This window comes from Lissotriton helveticus, chromosome 8, assembly GCF_964261635.1.
Source record: "Lissotriton helveticus chromosome 8, aLisHel1.1, whole genome shotgun sequence".
In the NCBI taxonomy this organism is placed as follows: domain Eukaryota; kingdom Metazoa; phylum Chordata; class Amphibia; order Caudata; family Salamandridae; genus Lissotriton; species Lissotriton helveticus.
Window position 1 is genome coordinate 1,709,798,127 of NC_136069.1, and position 22,493 is coordinate 1,709,820,619.

The 22,493-nt window shown below is 46.7% G+C and overlaps 1 protein-coding gene across 1 annotated transcript in view; it reads left to right on the top strand.

The window, feature by feature from the left end:
- Positions 1-7,319: 7,319 nt before the first annotated feature.
- LOC144773654 (tyrosinase-like) overlaps positions 7,320-22,493 on the top strand; it is a 190,876-nt gene continuing 175,702 nt past the window's right edge. Inside the window, exon 1 of the mRNA XM_078658803.1 lies at positions 7,320-7,396. The gene's annotated coding sequence lies outside the window, so the exon portion shown is untranslated. The remainder of the gene's footprint in view (positions 7,397-22,493) is intronic.

Genomic DNA, 22,493 nt, shown 5'->3' on the forward strand with positions numbered 1-22,493 from the left:
CCAACTAGTCCACCAGGTACCTTCAGTAAGTGCCACAGAGCAGCTTTGCAGAGAGGTTGTCTCTGGCCACGCCCCTTTTTACACTTCTCTGAACGCAGCTCTGTAGTGCTTTACTGGAGGTACCTGATGGGCTAGTTGGCCCCCAGGGACCCTCAGGATTCAAGGGGACGTAATCCCCCAACTTAGAACACACCAGGGGATGCATTTGCAGTGTGCTGCAAGGAGGGTGCGGGGCCTCCAGCGAGTTGCTGGTTTCTTTTTTATTTTGAGGACCCCAGGACACAAGTGAACTTCATCCCCTGAGCAGCAGTGTGCCAAAAGGTGCCTTTGCATGGTGTTGTAAAAATGAGGCATGGCGTCGGACCACCTCTCTGCAATCCAGCTCTGTAGCGCATATTGGAGGTACCTGGTGGGCTAGTTGTCTCCAAGGGACCCTCAGTATTCAACGGGTATTAATTCCCCAACTAACAACGCGCCAGGGGTGCGTTTGCAAAGTGGTGGGGAAAGGGGGTATGGTCTTTGTCCACCTCTCAGCCATACCACTGTGTGGGGCTTACTGGAGGTAAGACGTAGGCTAGTTGGCTCCTACAGGACCACCAGCAGTGAAGGGAACTTCAATCCCGATCCAAGAGCGCACCAGGGAGCGCTTTTGCAGATTGGTGGGCAAAGGGGGCATGGCCTGCTTTGAGAACTTAGCAATCCCGCTGCCCGGGACTTACTGGAGGTAATAGGGGGGGTAGTTAGGCCCCAAGGTTGTCGTTGGTGGCCAACTACCTCTATTGTTACCTACAATTAGTCCCACACAGTGGATTTGCTAAGACGTCTAAGGAGGACATGCCCCCCCTTGCCCCAAAACTCCACAAAAATGCCCTCTGGCAGACTACGGGATGGCGGATGAAGTCCAATTTACTCTGGAGGGACTTTGGGAGCCAAGAAGCCCTCTTGGTACCTTGTCTAAGTCTCTTGTCAGCACTCTTTCTCCACAACTCTGCAAATGTGACTACTCCTTAAAGAAGCGTCTTTCTGCACCTCTGACTTAGAGGTAGTTTTAATCCCCCTGCCCTATTATGTACTAGGGCCTTACATGCCTATCACAGGGGTACCTCAATGCATAGTGTTCCCTAGTGCATATCGGTGTTGTCACTGTATTCTAAGAGTCTTTGAGCATAGCACTTGCTCTAGGTCTGGTTAGTGAGAGTGAGTTACCACCAGTAGCCATCAACAAAAAGTTGAGGGCACAGGACGACTTTGCAACAAGGCCTCTTTCTGCTCCTCTCTCAGGGGCATATTATCAAGGGATTTATCTCTGCTTTTTTGGCTTTAAAAGCCAAGAAAGCGGAGATAAAATGATCTCCCTATCAGCAACAGGGTGCTAACACACAAATTTGCATGTTAAAAAACACAGGTTTCAGGGACGTTATAGTTAGTTGGACATTTCAGTCGTACAAAACTAGTGAAATTTGGATGTTATGATTAGTTCAGCTAACTATAACTCAGGCCCCCGCATTGCACTGCTGATGACGTCACATATTACATCACTCATGTCATGGTCAGTGACATCACTGATGACATCTCAAATGACATCACTGTTGACATCACTTATGACATCATCCACGTGATAATCTGATGCATCTTCTCACACCCTAATATAACCTTTATTACACCCACTCTAAATTACAGACTGCCATTCTCAAAACCATAGACACTCCAACACCAATAACTACATACTCACTCACTGATTCCTAGGTCTACACACACATCCACTCACTCACCAGTACAGTCAGTCATACTTTCGGTCACTCATCAGTCTGGGTCTATCATATGCACTCATACACCTATATAGACACTTAGACACCGCCAATCATCCATAGAGTTACTCATACACCTACTCAGTCATGCAAATAATTTATCACACTACCATTTACTCATCTATACAGTTATTATACACACACCACCTCACTTAATCATATATACTAAGACATACTTTCGCTCTTACACAATAACTGATACAAGCACACACTCATCCATACAGCCACTCTCACAATCACTCCCTCTCATATAGGCATTTATATACTCCAACACTCACATATACTGCCTTTCACATATGTAGTTGCTCACACATGTAATACGTAGACATCCATTCACTCACCAACACACCCATACACACACTCACCCACCCATACCGTCCATCACAGATGCACTCTTGAACCCATACACCCAGTGAATCATCCACTCACACATCTATGCACAGAGTCACACATCACACACCCACACAGACAGTCAGGCGGCCATACAGATAGTCAGACAACCAATCAATACCTCATATAGACACTCATTTAGCTACTCACCAACCCAGGCAACAACTTAGGCCAGTCAGGCTTAAATTTAGAGGCTGTGTGTAATGTATTTGTGTAGCACTTCAAACAGTAAATCAGTAAAAACACCACACAAAATGATTCCATACCCAGTTAGAAAACTAAATCTGCTTTTAATAAAAAAACAAGACCAAAATGACAAACATCAAATTAGTATAACCAGAGATACTTAATTTCAAAGGTTCTAAGTAAAATTATCCAGTGTAAAAAGGGGGTTTACGGCTTCAATAACTAATAGTCTAATCCTCACCTAGTTTTGTGCTTCTTGTAGTTAGGACACAAAGGGCTTCATGTACTAATAGTTGATTTTATGTACTATTAGCTAATCGATTCTGATTTTGTCAACAGACCTATGTATAATTAGACCAGTTCACAAAATGCTGCCTAGTAGGGGGGTGCAGAGCTATCTTTGTATTCAGTGTCCATTAGGTGGGTCACCATTTGAGACCCCTTGCAAGCTGTCACATTCACAAGGATGGTGGACTGAAAGGAACAGCATACCACTGTGTCTGCGATGGTATACAACCTTTACAACGCAACTTTTACCACGCAGTGCCTTTACGACACAACTTTTACAACGCAAACCATTACAACGCATTGCGCTGGGGGGCGCTCTAGGATAGGGAATAGGTTTAATTTACTATCCAACACCTTCCCTACTATCCACGGGGACTGGAGTTGGAATAGTAAATTAAATAATTCACTATCCAGCGCCCCAAATCACTATGCGTTGTAAAGCCATGCGTTGTAAAAACCGCGTTGTAAAGGCATGCGTGGTAAAAGCATGCGTTGTAATGTCATACACCCGTCTGCGATTGCCTTTGAATAATGAAACAGGACTGCATTTAAAAAAAAAAAATCAGGACATTTTCCTGATAGTTTACAGGACCACTGGTAATTCTCCCTGAAACGTTTTCAAGGTTCATACAAAGGAAGGGTTCCAAAGTGCACACCTTCATCTTTAAACATCAGTCACCAGCCAAACTGGAAGTTGATAACTTTGATAAAGAAGAGTCTAAAATGTCATATGGATGGGATACCTGAAACAGGCACCTTTCAATTAGCAGCTCTGGCACATTTCTAAACCCTTTTAGCTATTCAGAAAACCTTTCCTGAATCACTAAATGGTTGTAAATACATTTCAAAATGATTTTAGCATTTGGAAACCCTTTGGTTTACTGAATCAGAAGCTTTGCAATTGCTACAATCCTTTCTACATGAGACCTAAGGTGAACTATCACAGAAAACGAGCAATGGAGTAAATAAAAAAGGCAAATACAATTTGGCCTTATCAGCTGTTTATGACTGTAGGGCAATTATTCTTTACACCAACCAAACTGCACTCGAACAAATGATGTAGCCTCTGAATTGGCAACTTTTTTCTGTGTTAACATAGTGGAGAATATTTCTTAATGTAAAAGAGGGGACTAGGGGGCAGATGTATCATCCGTTTTTTTGGCGCAAATGCTGCGATTCGCAAAAAAAGCAGCATTTGCAACAAAAATATCAGCAAATGCAATGTATGAAGAAAATCGCATCGCAAAATAAAGAAAGCGCAAAATGTGCAATTCCTTAATTTTGTACAAGCATTTAACCCCTTCGCTGCTGGGCCGTTTCCGCCGCTGTGCGGTAAACAAAAGAACAGGGCGGGGCCGTGACGAACCCCAGCCATCATCCGCACAAGAGCACCGGGGTTCGTCACCAGCATGCAAGGAGTTAAGGAATCACAAAAAGCGATTTCTTAAATGCTGTGTAAGAAGCAATCAAGTTTTGCGATTTCACATTAAGAAATCGCAAATCACTTGTAGTTGGTGGTAATTTTCCGATTCTTTTTACAAATGCACTTTTTGGCATTTGTAAAGGTGCCATGTGGCGCTCATACATGCCCCTAGGGCATGTATGTGCGCCATATGCGCACACATTGAAATTTCAGGGGTGCAGCAGGGTGTCCTTAAGACACCCCTGCACCCTTGAAATTATTCTCAATTTGCGATTAGCAAATTGCGTATCGCAAATTGAGAATTACTTTCCATTCCTTCCTATGGGCCTCCTGGCCCAAAGAAATGAATGGGAAAATATTCCTTAATTGCGATTCGCAATTTGCTAATCGCTATTAAGGAATTTTAAGAAATCGCAAAAAAATGGGATTTTCTACATACATCCCTATTTGCTAATCTCAAATAGCGATTTCTAAAAAATCGCTATTTGAGATTCGCAAATCATGATGTTGATACATCTGCCCTTAGGTTTGTTGTAAAACCCTTGTTTTCAATTTTTGGTCCAAGGGTAGCAAAATAAAAAAGCGATATGTGAACCAGGGCAACCATAGTGTAAACATAATATCCCTAGTAAAGAATACATGAGGATTTACACTAACTCCCATTTCTCTATGGGAGCTAGTGTTGCATCGGTCTCCGACCGCCGCACAAGCTCCCATAGGGAAATGGATTGTAATTGTGTTTTCAGACCGCTGATCCGAGGTCAGTTCCGAAAACTCTGAGATGTCGGTCAGAGGCAACTCCGTCCGACATCATAATCAGGCCCATAGTGCTTGCCTTAGAGTTTGGAGGCTGTGTACTCCATCACAAACATGACGTATATCTCATCCGCCTTACTACAAGGGCATTATATGTTAAGGCAAAAGGGATAACCGTTATGTTTGTAATGGAGTACCTGCTCACTAAACTTTGACATAGAGCCTGATTCAAAAAGTAAAGGTTGGACTTTTGGTCTCAGTTTAGACCAAAAGCCAAACTTTACTAGTTTTCAGTATTCACAAAGATAAGTTACAAGTGGTATCTTTATAACTGCGTAGTATCCGCACTTGGGGTGGAGTTTCTGCACTTGAGGTGGAGTTTCTGCACTCAGGGCAGAATCTCTCCACTCGTGCAGAGATGCTGCCCACGTGTGGAAACTCCACAGTTGTAAAGATAATACTTGTAACTTACCTTTGTGAATACTTAAAAGTAGTAAAGTTACACTTTTGTCTAAACTGAGACAAAAAGTCTAACTTTATCTTTGTGAGTCAGGCCCATAGACTGCACGATTTGTTTTGTGGACGAGGCATGTACCTATGTGTTTCATAAGCTTGGCCACTTTCTCAATGCACATCTCACATGCCTCATGTGAAGCATCTCTGTTTTATACCTCACATGTTTCAGACACACAGGAGCAGGTCTGGAGTTTGGCGGACGGTACTCAAGCAGAGTGGCAGATGACATTCCATCCGCCACCCTGACGTACTGCCGATACAATATTTAGAGATCACAGTTGGTCCAGCAGTGACCTCTCGGCCTTGATAGGAAGTGGTGTCATGGTGGTTCCTGCCAAGGTACAACAAGGTCAGTGGTTTTGAGGGCTGTCCACCAAACTTCAACAAACATTTAGGGCCTCATTTATAAAAAGTGATGCATCGCTGCGTGAAAGCAGCGATGTGTCACTTCTCAGTGTGCCCTCTTTGCGACATGATTGATGCATCATATTTACTGTATGACGCATCATGTGGCAAGGAGTTACAGATATGTCAGTATTTCTGACATATCTGTATGGCGCAAAAGTGACGCATTGCTGGAGTGTGTCACAAAAGTGACCCAACTCCAGCAATGTGTCCTTTCACATGGGGCAAGCCCCCATGTGAAAGGGCCTGCGTCAGTCTTACGCCTGCTGTGAGGCAGGCGTAAGAAATTGACGCTTTTGCATCCTAGAAGTGGCGCAGTGAAATCTTATAGATTTCAGTGTGTCACTTCTATGACCCTTTCTTGCGTCAGAACGCCCCCCCCTGCATACATTATACCTGGTGCAGGTATAATGTGGTGCAGGGGTTTACAAAGTGATGCATCTACCTAGATGCGTCACTTTGTAAATATGGTGCAACAAGGTACACCTGCAGCGTAAAAGTGACGCAGGGCCTCATAAATAAGGCCCCTAGTTTTTCATGAACAAATACCGAAACTAAGAGTTTGTTCTTGAGAAACAAAATACCAAATGATCTGCAGACCTAGGGAGTTTTCCTTAGGTTTGGGGGTCATTACCACCAGGTTTTACTAATTGGTATCGGACAGACCAAAAAGGATATAACTCTATTTACCCTAATTGGGCTAGGGGGAATAGTGCCCTCCCTTAGAAGGCCCCTATTCCATCAGGCCATCTGAGAAAGCTTTCTTTCAGCTCCATCAGCAGTAAATAGGGTGGGCAGCAGAGTTCCTGTTTTGCCAACTGAGTCACGCTCCTTAGTCTGTTCACTCTTGTTCGGAGCATATGTCTTGCACACGGCATCGCTTTGCACCTCACAAGGCTATGATGCTGCTTCTTTGTCGGTGAGGGCACTAACTTAAATTGGCTGGGTGACTACTGTTTGACCTCATGGTCTTAAGAGACACATAATGCTTACTGAATACAGTTTCTTCCTCACATGTATGAGAACAAGCCATGTGTCATTTATGTTTGGGCTCCAGTTCTGCATTTCACAAAATGAAGGCTCATATATGTCGAACATGTTGTCCCCCTACTGTCAGGGCATCACTTTCTTAAAATAAATGACTATTTCTTCTGTCACAGCTCACAGAACATGTGCACCCCAGGCACCTATAATTAAATTAGGAGACTGGCTTCATATGCAACATGCTGAAACCTCACGTGGCCAGCTTACTGCACAGCTTCTGCTTGTCACATGGTCAGGACCCAAAGTGCACTAACTAAAAAAATGGAAAACACTGTTGCAGTCAAGTGTGTATATCAAAGTTCCTTCTGAGGTAACTCCTCGAATGGAAGTTGCCTCTGGACACGAAACTCTTGTGAAATCTCCATTGTTGTTTGTCCTCCCTCATGTGAGGGCTGTTGTCCTGCCTTTAACTTCTAGAGTCCTCTTTGCACGTAAGAAGCCACGCCCCCCTGGATGCCTGCCCCATGTATACAGCATAAAATGTGTCCAGCCATGCACCAGCTCTGGGTCTTTCCAGGGAGGCCTGAGGTGGTGTAGAAGCACAGCCCCTGGGCGGAGTGCACAGCTCAGCACCACAGAGGTATGACGCGCTATGACTGCTCTCTGACTGCTGCTGTGGGCAATCGCAAACAGCATTCTAGTGTGTGTGTTGTATTCAGAGCTTCCTTCACCGCTTATGTGCATTTCACACAATATGCTGCGAAAGCCTCATAAGCGATTGTTGATCAGTGCTTGTTGCTTTTGTCTGTTTGGTTTTAAGCTATGTGAAAGGCGTCTTTGCAATCACTCCACAAGTGTCAGCCTACAGACCACTAGCAGTGGGGAGAGTGGCCTGAGGTCCCTGGATGCCCTGATAAAGTACCCCTGGCGAAGGGTCTTTGTCAGCGTGCCCAAAGACCTGCATCTAAAAGCCCACAGAGCTGGTTAAAGGCCACTGTCACTCTCATATCCTTGAGGTTCATTAGCTCATCATTAGAGAACCAGAGGTGGCTCAACAGCCTGATCCATTGTGGCCACCAGAGTGTGGAAAGATGAATAAGAGAATACTTCCATTAACCACACAGTTAACATAATGGTTGTATTTATTGTGATGCAAAATTCATGAGCACTTTTCAGTTTTGGGGGTCTACTGTTGGTCTTTAAAAGTCTTTGCTTTCGGGAACCCTCTTCCAGCATCAGCCCGGTGGACCCGGGTCGCATAGACAAATGACCGATGCTCTGCCCTATTCCCTGCTCTGCTGCCCCAGCTTACAAAAGGCTGGTTTTCCTCCACTGTCTGTAAGTAGCTTCAGTAGTTGGGGTGGTCCTCAGAAGCAGTTACCCTCTCCTATGGTCTATGTCCTAAACAATAATGGCAGCCTCTCAAAAGCCATTGCACTCAATTTCCAGCAGCCCAGATATGTGTTGGTAGCCCATCACTTGAAGGTTGGATTTGAGACAGCATGTCTCTTAAAAGTTGGTTTGGAGACAAGACGTCTCTGAATGTTGGGGAGTGAGGTGACATTCTGGAAGGCCTGGTGTCCTGTCCAAAGGGAGTGTGGGACATTTGACCTTGCTGGAGTATGTGAAGCTGAAGCTGAGGGATAATGAGCTTTGAGTTACCTAAGAAAGCTTAGAGGTTGTAATAGTTATTGTTTTGGGGTTGGAGGCTTCTTGCTTTCGGTGTCCCTAGAGGACTAGGACATTCTTCAGATGTGCTACCCGGCTTCCTAGTTCAGGAGGTGGTTGCACTTTACTGGTGGTGACTTAGCTGCACAACTCAGGTTAGACTTAAAACAGTGTGTTTTGTGAAGGTTGGATTAGAGACAGCACATCACTTGAACTTTGGGGGCCAAATATCACTGTTAGAAGAGTGACTGACAAACAGCTGATCATGCAATGAGGTAGTGACAGCATGTCGCTTGAAAGTTGGTTTAGATTGGAGTCGGAGTGTCTCTTAAAATATGTATTGGAGGCAGCATGTCTTTTGAAAGTTGGGTTGGAGGCGACATGTGGCTTATAGGTTGGATTGGTAGCAGCACACCTGTTGAAGATGGGATTGGAGGTAGCATTTCTCTTGAAGGTTAGATTGGAGGCAGCACTTCACTTGAAGATAGATCAGTAGCAGCACTCTGTTGAAGGTTGGATTGGAGGCAGCTTGGCTCTTGAAGGTTGGATTGGTAGCAGCGCTTCTCTTGAAGGTTGGATTGGAGGCAGCTTGGCTCTTGAAGGTTTGATTGGTAGCAGCGCTTCTCTTGAAGGTTGGATTGGAGGCAGCTTGGCTCTTGAAGGTTGGATTGGTAGCAGCGCTTCTCTTGAAGGTTGGATTGGAGGCAGCTTGGCTCTTGAAGGTTTGATTGGTAGCAGCGCTTCTGTTGAAGGTTGGATTGGAGGCAGCTTGGCTCTTGAAGGTTGGATTGGTCGCAGCGCTTCTCTTGAAGGTTGGATTGGAGGGTGCTTGGCACTTAAAGGTTTGATTGGTAGCAGTGCTTCTCTAGAAGGTTGGATTGGAGGCAGCTTGGCTCGTGAAAGTTAGATTAGTAGCAGCGCTTCTCTTGAAGGTTGGATTGGAGGCAGCTTGGCTCTTGAAGGTTTGATTGGTAGCAGCGCTTCTCTTGAAGGTTGGATTGGAGGCAGCTTGGCTCGTGAAAGTTAGATTAGTAGCAGCGCTTCTCTTGAAGGTTGGATTGGAGGCAGCTTGGCTCGTGAAAGTTAGATTAGTAGCAGCGCCTCTCTTGAAGGTTGGATTGGAGGCAGCTTGGCTCGTGAGGTTTGATTGGTAGCAGCGCTTCTCTTGAAGGTTGGATTGGAGGCAGCTTGGCTCGTGAAGGTTTGATTGGTAGCAGCGCTTCTCTTGAAGGTTGCATTGGAGGCAGCTTGGCTCATGAAGGTTTGATTGGTAGCAGCGCTTCTCTTGAAGGTTGCATTGGAGGCAGCTTGGCTCTTGAAGGTTGGATTGGTCGCAGCGCTTCTCTTGAAGGTTGGATTGGAGGCAGCTTGGCTCGTGAAAGTTAGATTAGTAGCAGCGCTTCTCTTGAAGGTTGGATTGGAGGCAGCTTGGCTCGTGAAAGTTAGATTAGTAGCAGCGCCTCTCTTGAAGGTTGGATTGGAGGCAGCTTGGCTCGTGAAAGTTAGATTAGTAGCAGCGCTTCTCTTGAAGGTTGGATTGGAGGCAGCTTGGCTCTTGAAGGTTTGATTGGTAGCAGCGCTTCTCTTGAAGGTTGGATTGGAGGCAGCTTGGCTCGTGAAAGTTAGATTAGTAGCAGCGCTTCTCTTGAAGGTTGGATTGGAGGCAGCTTGGCTCGTGAAAGTTAGATTAGTAGCAGCGCCTCTCTTGAAGGTTGGATTGGAGGCAGCTTGGCTCGTGAGGTTTGATTGGTAGCAGCGCTTCTCTTGAAGGTTGGATTGGAGGCAGCTTGGCTCATGAAGGTTTGATTGGTAGCAGCGCTTCTCTTGAAGGTTGGATTGGAGGCAGCTTGGCTCTTGAAGGTTGGATTGGTCGCAGCGCTTCTCTTGAAGGTTGGATTGGAGGGTGCTTGGCACTTAAAGGTTTGATTGGTAGCAGTGCTTCTCTAGAAGGTTGGATTGGAGGCAGCTTGGCTCGTGAAAGTTAGATTAGTAGCAGCGCTTCTCTTGAAGGTTGGATTGGAGGCAGCTTGGCTCTTGAAGGTTTGATTGGTAGCAGCGCTTCTCTTGAAGGTTGGATTGGAGGCAGCTTGGCTCGTGAAAGTTAGATTAGTAGCAGCGCTTCTCTTGAAGGTTGGATTGGAGGCAGCTTGGCTCGTGAAAGTTAGATTAGTAGCAGCGCCTCTCTTGAAGGTTGGATTGGAGGCAGCTTGGCTCGTGAGGTTTGATTGGTAGCAGCGCTTCTCTTGAAGGTTGGATTGGAGGCAGCTTGGCTCGTGAAGGTTTGATTGGTAGCAGCGCTTCTCTTGAAGGTTGCATTGGAGGCAGCTTGGCTCATGAAGGTTTGATTGGTAGCAGCGCTTCTCTTGAAGGTTGCATTGGAGGCAGCTTGGCTCTTGAAGGTTGGATTGGTCGCAGCGCTTCTCTTGAAGGTTGGATTGGAGGCAGCTTGGCTCGTGAAAGTTAGATTAGTAGCAGCGCTTCTCTTGAAGGTTGGATTGGAGGCAGCTTGGCTCGTGAAAGTTAGATTAGTAGCAGCGCCTCTCTTGAAGGTTGGATTGGAGGCAGCTTGGCTCGTGAGGTTTGATTGGTAGCAGCGCTTCTCTTGAAGGTTGGATTGGAGGCAGCTTGGCTCATGAAGGTTTGATTGGTAGCAGCGCTTCTCTTGATGGTTGTATTGGAGGCAGCTTGGCACTTGAACATTTAATTGGAGGCCAGCCGCGGCCGCATCAGGTAAGACCGGTGGGGGGGTCAGGCCAGGTGAGGGGGGAGTTTGAGAGACAACCACAAGGGAACATTAAATAAATAATTAATTTTCCCTTGTGGTCGTCTGTGGAAATCCTCCCTCACCCGGCCCCACCGCCCCACCGCCCCACCGCCCCACCGCTCGTATATGGAGCAGCCGTGGCTGTTGGAGGCAGCCCATATGTTGAACTTTGAAAGGTAAACAGCATCATCAGATGAGAGACTGGCTTACAGTTCATTGATTGTGCAATGAGGGAGATGAAACATTGAACCACATCTGCAACTCTGAATGATTCAGGGCGCTATGTCACAGCATAAGGTCAGGGGTATCTCCTAAAAACATTATATCAGTGATTCTTGTATGAAAGGCAAGGCTAGTTGGCGTATGCAGAAGAGTGCCCAACTCAGAGGGCTTGTGGGTGCACTCATGGTTGTGCGCTTTCTTCATAACAATATTGTTGTGTGTGGAACTTGCCTGCAAAACTGACTGTGTGTATGTGAGTGTATGAGTGCAAGTGTAGGTGCTCGTGTCAGTGCATGTGTGTCTTTGTTGTGCCTGCGAGTGCCTTACTTTTCTTGCGTGTATGTGTGAGTGCCTGCGCATACCCTCATGTGTGTGGGAGGGCAAATAGGAAAAACAACTTCCATATAGTAAACCTTCTGCCACAAGCGCTCAAATTATACAGAATTTAGATGGAACCCAATCCTCGGTCTCCATGGCGTATAGAAAATCTTTAGTTTTCAGTGTATTTAACCTAAAGATAGAAAGGCTTGTCAGCTAAGGGTCTCTGATGCCTTATTTGAAGTGCAGGGGTCAGCACTGGTTTGTGGGAGTACTGTGGTGATTATTATTGGGTAATGTTGTGCCACTGGTGTCTCATGGCATTGGGTGATGATGATGTGTGTGTGTGTGTGTGTACACACACACACACACATATGTTTATATACTGCATGACATTGGCAATTACAATGAATAAACTCCATGTCTGCTGCAGAAAGTGGGATCTTTCAGGTTGATAAGTGTACTTGTAGAAACTCTTGCCCCTAAAATATTTAACACGAAAGACAGAAAGCCCTACCACCTTGTGGACATATACAGTCTCTCAACACTTAATCGCGCAGGTGCTACAATGTCAATAACACGGGAATAAAATATCAGCTCATTTAGCTTCAGAAAACTTGAGTGACTGGTATTTTGACTATTGTGCTTCGTATCAAAGGACAAGGAGCTATAAATGTATCAGTTTGGAAGGATATGTCCTAATTTCTCGAAGACTATGCAAAGAAGGGCAGAATAGTGTTTTACTGATCAACACCACCCACATGTGGACTGGACTTCCCAACGCCACCCACATGTGGGCTGGACTTCCCAACGCCACTCACATGTGGACTGGGCTTCACAATGCCACTCACATGTGGACTGGGCTTCCCAACGCCACCCACATGTGGACTAGACTTCCCAACACCACCCACATGTGCACTGTGCTGCCCAACAACACCCACACGTGGACTGGGCTTCCCAAGGCCACCCACATGTGGACTGGGCTTCCCAATGCCACCCACATGTTGACTGGGTTTTTCAATGCCACCCATATGTGGACTGGGCTTCCCAACGCCACCCACATGTGGACTGGGCTTCCCAAGGCCACCCACATGTGGACTGGGCTTCCCAAGGCCACCCACATGTGGACTGGGCTTCCCAACGCCACCCACATGTGGACTGGGCTTCCCAAGACCACCCATATGTGGACTGGGCATCCCAAGGCCACCCACATGTGGACTGGGCTTCCCAACGCCACACACATGTGGACTGTGCTTCCCAATACCACCCACATGTGCACTGTGCTTCCCAAGGCCACTGACATGTGGACTGGGCTTCCCAACGTCACCCACATGTGGACTGGGCTTCCCAACGCCACCCATATGTGGACTGGGGTTCCCAACACCACCCACATGTGGACTGGACTTTCCGAATGCCACCCACATGTGGACTGGGCTTCCCAATGCCACCCACATGCGGACTGGGCTTCCCAAGGTCACCCACATGTGGACTGGGCTTCCCAATGCCACCCACATGTTGACTGGGTTTTCCAATGCCACCCACATGTGGACTGGGCTTCCCAACGCCACCCACATGTGGACTGGGCTTCCCAAGGCCCCCCACATGTGGACTGGGCTTCACAATGCCACCCACAGGTGGACTGGGCTTCCCAAGACCACCCATATGTGGACTGGGCATCCCAAGGCCACCCACACGTGGACTGGGCTTCCCAAGGCCACCCACATGTAGACTGGGCTTCCCAATGCCACCCACATGTTGACTGGGTTTTTCAATGCCACCCACATATGGACTGGGCTTCCCGACGCCACCCACATGTGGACTGGGCTTCCCAAGGCCACCCACATGTGGACTGGGCTTCCCAAGGCCACCCTCATGTGGACTGGGCTTCCCAACGCCACCCACATGTGGACTGCGCTTCACAAGACCACCCATATGTGGACTGGGCATCCCAAGGCCATCCACATGTGGACCGGGCTTCCCAACGCCACCCACATGTGGACTGTGCTTCCCAATACCACCCACATGTGCACTGTGCTTCCCAAGGCCACCGACATGTGGACTGGGCTTCCCAACGTCACCCACATGAGGACTGGGCTTCCCAACACCACCCATATGTGGACTGGGCTTCCCAACACCACCCACATGTGGACTGGGCTTCCCAACACCACCCATATGTGGACTGGGCTTCCCAACACCACCCACATGTGGACTGGACTTCCCAACACCACCCACATGTGTTACATGTGGGTGGTGGTAGCAGCGCTTCTCTTGAAGGTTGATTTGGAGGCAGCTTGGCTCTTGAAGGTTCGGATGGCATTCGGACTGGACTTTCCGAATGCCACCCAAGTGTGGACTGGGCTTCCCAATGCCACCCACATGTGGACTGGGCTTCCCAAGGCCACCCACATGTGGACTGGGCTTCGCATCGCCACCCACATGTGGACTGCGCTTCCCAATGCCACCCACATGTGGACTGGGCTTCCCAACGTCACCCAAATGTGGACTGGGCTTGCCAACGCCACCCACATGTGGACTGGGCTTCCCAAGGCCACCCACATGTGGACTGGGCTACCCAATACCACCCACATGTGCACTGTGCTTCCGAAGGCCACCCACATGTGGACTGGGCTTCCCAATGCCATACACATGTGTACTGCGCTTTCCAATGCCACCCATATGTGGACTGGGATTCCCAACGCCACCCACATGTGGACTGGACTTCCCAAGCCCACCCCCATGTGGACTGTGCTTCCCAATACCAACCACATGTTCACTGTGCTTCCCAAGGCCACCCGCATGTGCACTGTGCTTCCCAACGCCACCCATATGTGGACTAGACTTCCCAACACCACCCACATGTGGACTGAGCTTCCCAACGCCAGCCACATGTGGACTGGGCTTCCCAACACCACCCACATGTGGACTAGGCTTCCCAGCGTCACCCACATGTGGACTGGGCTTCCCAACGCAGACAAGATGACAGCTCCACGGTGCCACTGGAAGGGTTCTAAAAGACAAAGTTGAAAGTCCAAGCTTTTTGTAGCACACTGCCCTAACTATAAGGCTAAAGCATGGTGTGGTTGGCACTGCACTTTACACAGAGCTCAATAAACAGGAGTTATGCAGTTTTTCTGCTAACCCACCGATTGTAGTGCACAAAAAACACCTGGAAACTGGATTCCGGTGCATATTTGTCCTTTGTCCAGTCCTCCAGTAAAGCATCTTGGCTCATGTGGATCTCATTCACATCTGTGCGTTCATCACCCCTCTGAGTTATAAAGAAATGTGGCTCATTCAAAGGTCTCTTCCTGATGGAGTTATTTGTGAAGCTCATGTATACGCCTGTAAATTAATTTGTGTGTTGGAAGACATTTGTCAACCTGCAACCTCTCCTTTCGTACGTCCTGGCCCTGGCAGGAGTGCCACTTGGTCATTACAAATGTCTTACATTTTGGTTAGTGCAGTTTTAGGGGCTCATTTACAAGTCCAAGTACAGCCACCCTGCATCACTTTTCATGGCCTTGTAAATATGGACTAAGGCAACGCAGCACAAGTCCCTACATTGCCTCACCCTGCAATTCGGGTTACCAACTGGAAGGGTGCAAATTCAGGGCGGTCAGTGTAAAAATTCAGGACAAAGAGTCAAAATTCAGGACAAAAACTCAGGACAGAAATTTGGGTCAAAACATAAGTTTTACAGACATATCAGAGGAGGTGGCACAATAATATATAAGTAAGTAAATAGACAACCAAAATAAATGCAAGTCAAAATAAGTTTATATTAGGTTGAACCAATCGTGTACTTCACAGTTTTTCAGTATGCGCGCAACTTTGCAAAGCGACATCGGGCCCGTTCTGCAATCAAGATTTGTGCTAGTAACAATAAACATTAATAAATAGTATTTTTTTATTTGTATGTTGAAATCTGTCTTTTAAATGTGCAGTGAAAACGGTGTTAGTTATTTTATTTTCATTTTCCCCAGCAGGGCGCCAAGACAAAATCAGAATGCTTTGCCCTAGTCCCATGCAGGTGGAGGCACCCCACATGCTGTCACTACAATAGGGCCCATTGTCATTCTGAAGTGCTAACCCGCTGCAGTCTCAGACTGACAATGGGCCGCTCCACAGTCTGCACGAGGGAGGTCCGGGAGGGGCCTCTGCAGGCAGCCTCTTCACGTTAACACCTTCACTGAGGCGGCTATTCCGCCGCAGTGCTAATTGTTTGGGGCGGCCGCACGGCGGCCGCATGCTGGTGACGGAACCGCTCCGTCACCAGCGTCGGTTGAACTGTGCTCGTGACGGAGCGGTTCCGTCACGGCCCGCCCCACTCAATAGAACGCTCAGCGCAGGCACGGAATTCGCGCCGCGCATGAGCGTTCTATCGAGCTGGGCGGGCCATGACGGAACCGCTCCGTCATCAGCACAGCTCAACGGACGCCCAATTGTGCTGCAATTATTAGAACGAACAGGAAGGAACCAGTCTGACTCCATTTCAAGCTGCACAGCCGTTTCCAGACTATGAATCCAATAAATCAAATTCGTATTCAACTTTTCATTTCATCCGCTTTTACTCTGTTCATTTAATCCTTTTTATCCATTGGGTGTTTTAAATAAATCGTGACCTGTGGAAACACTTTGACTCTCCTGTGTTTGTGTGAAAAACGCGAGTGCATAAAAGAATGAATAAAATAAATCGAAAGAAAACAATGGATAAAAAGGATTAAATGAACAGAGTAAAAGCGGATGAAATGAAAAGTTGAATACTAATTTGATTTCTTGGATTCATACTCTGGAAACGGCTGTGCAGCTTGAAATAGAGTCAGACTGGTTCCTTCCTGTTCGTTCTAATAATTGCAGCGCAATTGGGCGGAGCGCGGAGCAAGCTTGCACGCTGGCAAAAGGTTGAATTGGTGAATACTTATGAAGTAAAAGTTGAAATGGAGCAAAAAACGGTGTGCATCTCACCACCACTGTCCTCTGCATGAGGAGAAATAACCTTATTTCTTCTCGTTTGTTTCCTTTTCCACATGTGCTGCACAGATAGAAACAGGATATCTCCTCCATTGATTGTCTTTGTGCTGCAAGGTGTCCCTTCCTGCACAAAAAACAATCACGCTTAAATGCAAAGAACCTTGCAGCATGGCGCAAGGGTACCTGAGTTGGTGCATGGCAGCCCATTGTGTGCCATCGCAGGGGAGCATTCTTTCCCTTTTCTTGTGGCGCAGGGCAGTGCAGCAGAAAGGCTTGCGGTGCTGCCCTACGGCAAAAGACTATGAATGAGGCCCTGGGTTTGAAAACGAGGGTCCAGTCCTGCTCCTATTCCATGACACCTCTAGAACCATAAGGAATAGAGTTATGGGAACTACTCTCAGACAACAAGGCCCCACCAAAACACCTCTGTTTGTCCACAGGCGCCGTTAGCAGGATGTTCCTAAACTGTGTCAAGTTGTAGAGCCATGTGCCTTGCCATACCTCCTGTATGGAGGGTGGTGAAGCAGAGCTTCTCCTGCTCTCCAGAGGAATGTAAAAGAAGGTGGGGGTCGTGTTCCTGTCTGGTTCATTGAGGATCTTGACCAAAGGTCAGAGGCAACTGGAAGCCCGCCATCTTTAAAATCCATAGCCCTGTTCAACCAAAGCTGCTCTCATCTGTCGGGAACTTGCATCAAAGCAAGGTAAGATGTAGACACCAGCGGGCCATAGGAGTGGCTGATTCACAAAGGTAAACTTACACTTTGTTGTAACTTTACTAATTTTCAGGATCCAGAAAGATAAACTTAGACCAAAAGTCTATCTTTACTAGTAGTAACTTACCTTTGTGAATACCGAAAAGTAGTAAAGTGAAACTTTTGGTTTAGGTTGACATTAGTGAATATCGAAAAGTAGTAAACTTACACACAAGTGTAAATTTAGCTTTGTGAGTCGGGCCCTTTCACTCTAACCCTTGCCTGTTGGCAGAACTGCCAACCAGATCACAGTACAGGATGTAAGTGTCCTTCACTGGAGCCCTCCAGGAGGGTAACTGGGGCCCGAAGGGTACGCTAGGTGAGGCATTTCATGGCACTAAAGTCAACATACTGGGGGAGCTGCATCTTGTTTTGCAATTACTGAGCCTCCTAGAGGACCTGAATCACTAAGCACAAGCTCATGTAATATTGTAACACCTGCACATGCATGCAATGCTTACGCCCTAATCTACTTCCAGCACACACATTGAAGTCGGGGGGGGGGGCAGTAAACTCATCCCCTAGGAGGGAAGATAAAAAGGACTGTGCCCCTTCCTCAAATCTACGTAAAGCCTGGTGAGGGGCAGTTGCCCCCCTACAATGGGTAAGCGTTCACTGTAGCTGAGTCCAGTAATATATTGCACACTGCTGGTGGGTAGCACTTCTTGCTGGTGAGTAGCACTTTCGTGGGGAACTCAGGGAAGAATGTAGGGTCAACCAGCTACAGTTCACTGCCCCTTCAGTGCCAGGCAGGCCCCCTTCGGAATGATTGACACCTCCACAGGCTCGCACACTGGTGTGCAATAGCCTCAGTTTGGTTGCATTGATCTCAAAGTTCCAAACCAAATCATATGTATTAAGTAGCTTTGAAGCTAATCATTTTAGAAGTACTTTTAATATTAATCATATTAATGATTATAACAATTCAAACATTTCTATATATATAAAAACAAATGTATGTCTGTCTGTCTGTTTGTCCTTTATGCATTAGCACACCATTCATCCGATCGTCATGAAACTTTGGGAAGTTGTTGAGTACACTCCCGCGAAGGTTTCTGGCATAAAACATTTTTAAAGATCGGCCCCCAGGGCCCTCATAATCTTACGAATACTGAATTTGCAACCACGACTTTGCAATGGTGCAAGACTTTCAGTGAAAAATATGATGAAAAATGTCATCGAAGCTACAATTTTAAAAGGGAAATTCAAGGGAGAAGATGTACTCTTGCCACGTATTCCAATGATCCCAACAGATATGCCATTTGAATGCAAACGTTTACAGTTTCCGGTGCGACTCGCTTTTGCAATGACCATCAACAAAGCGCAAGGACAATAGCTGCAAGTGTGTGGGCTAGATTAGGAGAATCCGTGCTTCTCACATGGACAACTGTATGTGGCCAGCTCACGCGTCGGAAAACCTTCTGATTTATTCGTGTACGCACTAGACGGAAAAACAAAAAATATCGTGTATCCACAAGCACTCGAATAAATAAATAGAATTAAAACGACACTTTGAAATGTTTTCCATATTAAAATGAATACGTTTCAATAAAAATGACACAATGTAAATTGAATGTTATCATAACAAGTTTACTTGAATTTTTTTTCTTCTGAGATCGCAGCAACGTGTGACGGGTAAGCTAGTTATAAATAAAAGGAGTCAATGATAACAGGTAAAGTGGAGTACCACGGATGAAAACTCTCTTCCTTTAACGTTGACTCTGTACGCATATGAGAATATATCGAGGTCACACAGGGCACTCAATCTGTTTCTTGGAGTATCTACCACACACTATTGGGCTAGTGTTTTGTCACTAAAACATTTTCGATTGGGGTTTCTGATCATTCAAAGCCACTTTGGAGGAAGGTTGAAAGATAGCATGAGAAAGAGGGTGTGGGGGCTCCCCGGTGTAAGTTAAGTGGGGGTCATCACACCCTAAACAGTGGTCAACCGATATTTAAAACTCTGGCTGAAACGAAAAGGGGAGGAGGTCCCAGGCTGATCAGGGAGGAGCGTGTATGCAGAATTCTGACCACAAACCTCTTGTAGTTGGACAGATCTCGAAAAGCTGAAAGCAGATGTTTTCTGGCATCTGTTTCAGCTATGGGATTCCTGCGGAATTACAGTGGCACCATCATTTACTAAAATAGTTCACTCTGACTGGAACAAGGATTTTCTTTCCCAGCTGCCTTTTCAGTACCATGGAACTGGGATGGGGATGTCAGAGGATAATCAGTGAAAGAAATTGGGGGCATTAGTTGAGGCTAGCAAGTACCCACCTCAAAAAATAACCACAATCCTTGTAAGGGTGAACCACTAAATCTCACTCTGTCTACCTGAGCTCAGCCCCCTGGTAGCTTGGCACAGAGCAGACTGGTTTAATCTAGAGGTAATGTTTAAAGTATTTATGTAACATTCAAATAGATTATCAAGGTCTGTCATTTCCTTCACAGTCCCTGGTTTAAATATATCAGGGACAGTTTTTTTTAACTTAGGTAGGGGAGATGTATTTGGAAATCCAGACAGTAGCTGCAAGTAGGACCACAAACATGTGAAAGAACACTTTTTTAGAAGGAGTCATTTGGATTGGAGGGGGATGCTTTAATGAGGACTAGTCTTCGTCGATATATATTCTTTTGAAAACTGCGCCCTCTAACAAGCCTTACCTTTGTGTATTAAAAGTAGGTATGACCGATTTCTACTCACTATGGGCCTTATTTATGAGGCCTTGCAACAGTTTTACGCTTCAGATCCATCACTTTTTGTGACGCATCGGTGGCCTAAAAAATACCTCCTGTTGTGCCATATTTTCAAAGTGACGCATCTAAGCAGATGCTTCACTTTGTAAACCCCTACGCTACATAATACCTGCGTCAGGTATAATATATGCAGGGTGGGCGTTCCCATGTCAGTAAGTCACGTAGAAGTGACACAGTGAAATCTAAGAGATTTCACTGCGCCAATTATAGGGTGCAAATGTGTCAATATATTACACCTGCCTCATAGCAGGCTTAAGACTGATGCAGGCACATTTAACATGGGACTTGTCCATGTTAAATGACCCATTGCTGAAGTTGCGTCACTTTCGTGACACACTCCAGCAATGCATCACTTTTGCGCTACAGATATGTCAGAAATACTGACGTATCTGTAACTCCTGGCAACATGATGCGTCATACAGTAAATATGGCGCATCAATCATGTCGCAAGGAGGGCGCACTGAGAAGTGACGCATCGCTAGTTTCACACAGTGATACGTCACTTCTCATAAATGAGGCCTTAGGTTCCTATTGCCCTTCTAGTTAGCATAACTGCAAGGGGGAATAGCGGTGTTAATCTTACATCCTACGGCTGCGACAGTAAGTCTCCGCAAGACACTGTACATTTTATGAAGTTTTGTAGCTTCTAGAAAGTATCCAGGAAATATTATATTCTCCCTGCACTGAGCCAGAGCACAGAGAACCTGGGTAACCAGGTAGGCAACCTTTAAGGTAGCCACCTGGGTGCACACCACATCACCTTCTACACGAGATTCATGTCAGGGGTGAGAGGACACATTGTTTGATACCAAACACAACATATTTAGGTGGTACCAAAATGGAGCTTGCGACCCCAGGTTTGCCTGGGTGCTGGCCCATGTTTTCCTACGGACCGTCTATCACTTATAGTAGCCTTTAATGGTAAAGGGTGTTAAAGGGACATAAAAGCTTGCACTTACACACCAACACCTTTAATATAAGGTACCCTGCTCCTGAGCTCATGAGGCATTCTCGTGGGGTGACTGACATATATTAAAATGTGTGCACTGACTTTGCCACACATGGTGAGGGCAAAGCCAAAATGGAGCAGTTTACGCTGTTTCTGCAGTTAACAGTTGGCAATGGCAAGCCTGCTGTCAGTAGTTTACTTGGGTCACTCAGGGTGGCGCAAATAGTGCTGCAAGCCCTGGGGACTCTTTTACCACCCATACCCTGTGTACCACTGGTACCTTAGACTAGGGTCTTATAAGGGGGTTAAAGTCCTCGTTTATTGGCATTGCTAATTTCCACTCTTCTTTTTTAGGGACAGAGCAGTAGCACTAGGGTTGGCAGGCTTCAGTACACTCTCAAAGTCAAAAACCAGCATCCAGGTGTTCAAATCGGGGCAAAAAGAGGGGGAGAGGGGTGTCTGCAAAAAGCTCTGCTTTCTTTTACAACCCCACACTCCCAGTCAACATGTCCACTCCACCATGACCAACAGGGTCAGGGGGCCTAATTTACCTCTGTCCATGGGGTCTGGTTCACATGCCAAATACAGGGCTATCAAGAAGGTTAGCAGCAAACAGAGGCTACTGACAGCTGTCAGTATCCAAAACCACACCCTGAACTTTCCACTGATAGGATGGACAAGCTACCTTGAGGGGCAACTGTGGGTTCTTGGAACCGCCAGTGCTGTTCAGAATGGGGAGATACCACCTCTTGTGGCAGATACCCTTTGCCTCTTATCCTTCTGTCTGTGCAGGCGTGGCACCATGGTTCTGAATAGTTGTCTGACTTTTCAGGACTTATTAGGGGTCAGGAGAGGCCTCGCCAGTGCCAGCTTTGGGGTTTTCCCTTACTGGGGTAGAATACCCTTGGCTTACTGGATCTCTAGTTAAGAGGAGCTTCCCTTTCCTTTTCTCACCCTTTCCCCCCCTTTGTAGTGGGGCATTGGTCTCCTAACATTAGGGATAGGAGCCCAATAATCTTGGGGTTGGGCGGTGCCCAGGGTGACAACCTTGGAATCAGACCAATCTCTGTAAGGTGACTGCCTAGGATTCTAATATAGGGGAAGGGCAGGACTGATTACCACCCTATGCCAGCTAAAGGTATCCCCTCTTTCTAGAGGTACTAAGGCTACAGGTCTGGTTGTGAACTCCCCTGGGACTACCCTTTCTTTCCTTATTTCTCCTGGCACATGCTGTTCTGGGGACACTAACCTGTCAACCACTATGGAATGACTGGCATCACCTGTGTCTCTCGGGCTGTTGTGGGAATCACATTCACTTGAATAGGCTGGAAGT